The 6,181-nt window shown below is 40.8% G+C and overlaps 1 protein-coding gene and 1 non-coding gene across 2 annotated transcripts in view; both read left to right on the top strand.

The window, feature by feature from the left end:
- Positions 1-613: 613 nt before the first annotated feature.
- Positions 614-732, top strand: LOC111746568. The gene has a single exon (XR_002783173.1). It is a non-coding gene; the product is annotated as a 5S ribosomal RNA (ribosomal RNA).
- A 1,704-nt stretch (positions 733-2,436) lies between these two features.
- The window catches only part of VPS37D (VPS37D, ESCRT-I subunit), an 8,030-nt gene continuing 4,285 nt past the window's right edge, over positions 2,437-6,181 (top strand). Inside the window, exon 1 of the mRNA XM_011371528.2 lies at positions 2,437-2,456. The gene's annotated coding sequence lies outside the window, so the exon portion shown is untranslated. The remainder of the gene's footprint in view (positions 2,457-6,181) is intronic.

The following is a 6,181-nucleotide window of genomic DNA, read 5'->3' as shown; positions in this document are numbered from 1 at the left end:
TGAAGGGATAAAACAAGTAGTGATATTTGGCGAGGAACAATGAAAAGGAACAACCTGTTCATAAATGCAACAGCATGGATGAATATCAAAATAATTATTTTGGGTGCTCATTAAATATTAATAAGTCCACAAATAAATGAAATAAAAGCAGGCCATATATGACCAAAGATGAGAATGTATTTAAAAAATAACAACAAGAATTAGGATTAATCTACATCTGTGTACCTGAGGTCTAGATTTTAAAATGGGGGTGTCTTTGCGTGCTGGGAAAACTGGATGGCAATATGAAAAAGGTGAATCCCTACTACATACCATATACAAAAATCACCTCAAAAATAGATCGATAATCTAAATGGAAGAGCTAAAACTATAAAAACTCTTAAGAGAAAACATAAAGATAAATCTTCATGATCTTGAGTTGGGAAATGAGTTCTTAGATGTGATGTTACAGCACAAGCAACAAAATAAAAATAGATAAATCGGACTTCATCAAAATAAAAACTTTTGTACTTCAAAGGACACCATCACAAAAAAAAACCCCTACAGAATGAGATAAAATTACAAGTCAGACATCTGATAAAAGACTAGATTCCGGAATATATAAAGAACTCTTGTCCACGGCCATGCTACCCTGAACAAGTCCGATCCCATCTGATCTCGGAAGCTAAGCAGGGTCGGGCCTGGTTAGTACTTGGATGGGAGACCACCTAGGAAGACCGGGTGCTGTAGGCATAAAAAATAAATTAAAAAAAATAAGGGATTGTAAGCTGACAAGATCCTTGCAATCTGTGAGGTCAACCAAGGATTGCCTTGCCTAAAACATAAAAAAAAAAAAAAAGAACTCTTAGCAACTCAACAATTAAAAGACAAATACCTAATTGAAAAATGAGCAAATTATCTGAATATACATTTCTCTAAAGAAGATATAAAAATGACTGATAGCAGATGCAAAGATGCTCAACATCATTAGTCATTACAGAAGTTCAAATCAAAATTATGAGATATGAGGTCACACCCACTAGAGTACACCCACTAGAGTAGTGATAATAAAAAGACAGACCATAACTAGTGGTGGTGAAGAAATAGGAATTCTCATACATTGCAAGATGGTGCAGCTACTTTGGAAAATAGCTGGGCCTTTCCTTAAAAAAGATTAAACATAAAATTATCAAATATCCACTGTTAGGTATATAACCAAGAGAAAAAAACATATGTCACACAAAAGCTGTATGTGAATGTTCATAGCGACATTATTTATAATAGTCAAACAATGGAAACAACCCCAATGTTCATCAACCTATGAATGAATAAACAAATTGTGGTCTATATATATATGATGGAGTATTATTCAGCCTTAAAAAGGAAGGAAATTCTGACACATGCTACGACATGGATGAAGTTTGAGGACATTCAGCTAAGTGAACTAAGTCAGTCACAAAAGGACAAATACTGTATAATTCCACTTATGTGAGGTACCTAGAGTGGTTAAATTCATAGAGACAGAAAGCAGAATGGTAGGTGCCAGGGGCTGGGAGAGAGGAGAATAAGGAGTTATTGTTTAATAGGTACAGAGTTTCAGTTTGGGAAGATAAAAAGAGTTCTGGAGATGGATGGTTGTGATGGTTGCACAACAATGAGAATGTGCTTGATGTCACAGAACTGTATACTTGAAAAATGGTAAATTTTATGTTATGTATATATTTTACTGCCAAAAAATCAAAAGAGATCAAATACTAATAAATGTTACAACATGAATGAATTTTGAAAATATTATGTTAAATGACAGAAGCCAGTCACAAAAGGCCACATATTATAGGATTCCATTGGTATGAAATGTCCAGAATAGGCAAATCTGTAGAGATAGAAAGTAGGTTAGTGGTTGCCTAGGGCTGGAGGTGGGGGTGGGGGTGGAATTAGGGGAAATGGAGAGTGACTGCTAATGGGTGCAGAGTTTCTTTTTGGGTGATCAAAAAATGTTCTAAAATTGATTGTGCCAATGGTTGCTCTGAATATACCACAAACCATTGCATGCTTGTACAATTTATTATTTATTATTTATTTTTTATTTTTTATAGTCAAAAGGAAAGTTTATTAGAAAAGGGGTAACACTCCACAGGCAGAGCGTGGTCTCCTCTCAGAGACAGAGAGTGAGAGGGACAATGAGAGACAGAGAGAAACAGAGTAAAGGCACCAAGAAGGACCTCGACAACAGAGAGAGACAAGGACAGCGACAGAGACAGAGTAAAGGCCCTGAGAGGGACGCTTGTACAATTTAAATTGTTGAATTGTATGGCATGTGAATTATATCTTAATAAAGTTTTTTTTTTTTTTTTTTTTAAGGGATTGGGGATCAGATCCTTGGAGAAAAGTGAATTTAAAGACTGAAGCAGGGAGGAGAACCATGGAGGCAAAGCGTTCCCTTTGCACAGTTATCTCCTGGAAGTTCCTGGAAGATAGTACGTTCTCTGTGAGTTATAAACCAAGGGAATGTTTCCAGAAAGATAAACTCATTGCAGCTGCTGTTTTTGGAGCACTGACTAAGTGCCAGTCATCATTCTAGATGCTTATATAAAGTCATCTAATCCTTCAGCTTCTCATTTTACAGATGATATAATTAAAGGATTTGCTCTTGGTCACATAGGAAGTGGCAGAGCTCAGAATGGGGCCCAGGTCTGTCTGACTTTAAAGCTAAGGTCTAAAAATAGACCCTAAAAAATTCTTAATTTTATATAAAAGTTTTCAGACTTACCAAAACTATAAAGAATAATACAGTGTACACCTGTGTCCCTCCACTCAGCTTAAGAAATCAAACTCTCAATGCCATCGAAGTCCCCTCTGTCTCTTCTGTGATTCCATTCCTTTTCTGCCAGATAGCTACGCTCCTGAATTTGGTACTTTCAGATCCCATACTTTTACTTTGTATGTATCCCCAAACAATATGGAGTATAGTTTTGCATGTCTCTAAACTTCATATAAACAATATTTTACTGAATGTGCTCTTCTGAGGCTGCCTTTTTTCACACAGCATTGTTTGTGAGATTTACTCAAGTTGACATGTGTAGCCGTTCTCTGCTCATTTCCATTATTACATACAAGTCGAGCTGCTATAAACATTCCTGTTCTTGCCTTTTAGTCTAAGAGAGCCAAAATTCCTAGGAGTTTGTATTGGTTTCCTATGGCTGCTATAACAAATTATTACAACACTAGTGGCTTAAAACAACACAAGTTTATTATCTTACAGCTCTAGAGGTCAGAAGTTCGAATGAGTTTCACTGGGCTGAAATTGAGGTGTTGGCAGAGGCGTGCTCTCTCTCTGGAGTCTCTAGGGGAGAATTCATTTCCTTGCCTTTTCCAGATTCTAGAGGTTGCCTACATTCCTTGGGCTGTGGCCCCTTCTTACATCTTCAAAGCAAGCAAATAGTGTCTTCAAAGTTTCTCTGTCTCTGACCCTCTGCTTCTGCTGTCACATCTCCTCTGATTCTGACTCTCCTGACTCTCTCTTATAAGGATACTTGTGATTACATTGGATTGATAATCTATCTCTCCATCTCAAGAACCTTGACTTAATGCAACATTTCTTTTGCCATGGAAGGTAACATATTCACAGCTTCCAGGATTAGGATGTGAATATCTTTGGGGGCCATTATTCTGTCTACCAAAGAGGGAACAATTGGGTAGTGTGCCTGAGCATCTTTGAATTACGAGTTCGTCAAACTATTCTCCAAAGTAAATTGATTCCCTCTCTACTAGCAGTGCATAAGCATTCCTGTCACTCATATTTTCACCAACACTTCCTATTACTCAACTTTTTAGTTTTTGTCAACCTGATGGCTATGAAATATCTGGGCTCTGACTGCTATATAGTCAAGAAAGAGACAGTGGTCAATGGTGTCAAATGTGAAAAAGAGGTGTCCTGGAAGTAAGAATGTAGTCGATCAAGGTGCCAGTAGATTTAGTTTCTAGTAAGAGCCCTCTTCCTGGCTTGCAGACAGCTGCTTTCTTGCTGTGCCCTCACATGGACAAAGAACTCTACTCTCTTTCTCTTCTTACAAAGACACTAATGCCAACATGGGGGACCCAATCTCATGACCTCATCTAAATCTAATGACCTCCCAAAGGCCCCACTTTCGAATACCATCATATTGGAGGGTAGGGCTTCAACATATGAATTTTGGGGGGACATGAACATTCAGTCGATAACAGGTTACTTTCAAAATATCGAGGTGTGTTTAAAGGCTGAGAAAGATATAACTAATGGAGTGGGGCAAGGCATCTTGGAGGAGGCAGGTAAAGGTGAGACCCATAGAGAAGTTACCTAGATTCGCTTTGCAATGAGGAGAAGCTGCCTTTCTTGGAAGTGGGTGAGGAAGAAGGGCACTGAGGCAGATACAGAGAAAATCCAAAGAAGTGAGGCAGAAAATGGCAGAAGCTTCTCTCTGTAATGGACAGTGGAATTATCTACTGAGACAGGCAGGAGTAGGTTCGGGGTCTGAGAATTGTGGGGAAGGTTTACCGAGGACATTGTTATGGGGCATTCGACAGGGTGTCCACTCGGCTAAACAAAAAGGGATTAGTGAGAAAGAGGGGACAAGCTGAGGCAGTGGCCTCTCGACAGGTCTTATCAGCGCCTCTTAGAGTGAAGAAGTCCTGGAGCCCAGAGTGGGAAGGGCCAAAGAAGGGCCTTGTAAGAAAATTGTATAGGACAGCGGTCCCCAACATTTTGGCACCAGGGACTGGTGCTCCTATGAAAACCTAATGCCTAATGATCTGAGGTGGAGTGAGGCAGTGATGCTAGCACTGGGGAGCGGCTACAAATACAGATGAAGCTTTACTTGCCCGCCGCTCACCTCCTGCTGTGCAGCCAGTTCCTAACAGGCACAGACAGGTACCAGTCCATGGCCCAGGGGTTGGGGACCTCTGGTGTAGGAGACCTGTGGAAACTTAGAGGAAATTATGGGTCATGAGGAGGCAGAGCAGAACCAGGGAGATCATAGCCAGAAAATTGGGAATTGTCGAGAGGCTCTTGCTAATGCTCAGGACCATGGTGGAGAGAGAGCAGGGACTGTGGGAGCCCAAAGGAGTGGGGCACAAAACAGAGCCTGGGTAGGTGGAGAGGGTCTCCTGAAGGTGGTGATATTTCAGTTGAATCTTGAAGGGGAAAACCAAATTTCAGTTATAAAAATGTGGAAGAAATGTTGGCTTTATAGTCTATCAACAAGCCTGTCCTGGCCCACTCCATCGATTTTGTCTCTCTTTCTCAGACATCTGCCCAGTGTGCACTGGCTGGAGGAGTCCTTGTTGGGCTCTTTCAGGCCCTGTGCCTTGGCTAATGGTCTTCTCTTTGGTTTCATTATTTTCTCATTCAACTTCAGAACTCCTATTCATCCTTTGAAACCCAGCTCAAATGTCACCTCTTTCTGATTGCCCCTGGTTCCACCTCTGTACTTTCTTGGCAGTGAGATGAAGTGAAACAAGCTCACTCATGACCGTTTGATTTTAGTCAATTGACTTAATCTCTCAGATCTGTTTTCTGACAATGGCACTGGCCAAGCCTAGCTATGAAGATAAGGCACATAACATCTTCTGGCATCAATGGGACTCACATAGGAAGCCATCATGTGGTGACACCTGACATTCTGTCTTGTTCTAGAGTTAAGCTGAGTGAGAATGTGACTCCATTTGCCTAAAACCGTGAAGTCCCTGAGGGCAGAAACAGTGCCTCCACAGAGCCTGGCCCAGCGCCCAGCATAGACAGGCATCATGTGCTCTGTGGAGCCTGCACAGAGGAGAAGAATTAAGATTGCCTATCATCCACCTGTAATGTGACTTTAGAGAGGTGACATCATCTCTGTGAATCCGTCTCCTTAAATAACAGCAATATATTAGGTATTCATTATTACAGATAAGGCACTCAACATTAACTATGTCTAATCCTCACAGTGTATATCACCACCCCATTTTACAGAAGAGAAAACTGAGGATTGGGGAGGTGACTCACTTGTCTAAGTTAGCTGTAGAGCAGAAGCGCCTGGTGCCCAGGCAAATTCAGAAAATTGCTGTGCGAATCCAAGGAGGAAATGTGAAATAGCCCTGCAAATTGTAAACGCCTGGGGTGGGAGAGTCTGTGACTGGGGGCGTGGTAAATGATGGCCGAAAGGATGCGGAGAGGGGAGACCTCAGA

This window comes from Pteropus vampyrus, unplaced genomic scaffold, assembly GCF_000151845.1.
Source record: "Pteropus vampyrus isolate Shadow unplaced genomic scaffold, Pvam_2.0 Scaffold193, whole genome shotgun sequence".
NCBI lineage: Eukaryota > Metazoa > Chordata > Mammalia > Chiroptera > Pteropodidae > Pteropus > Pteropus vampyrus.
The sequence above is the reverse complement of the archived record's forward strand: the minus strand, read 5'-3'. Positions and strand labels throughout refer to the sequence as shown.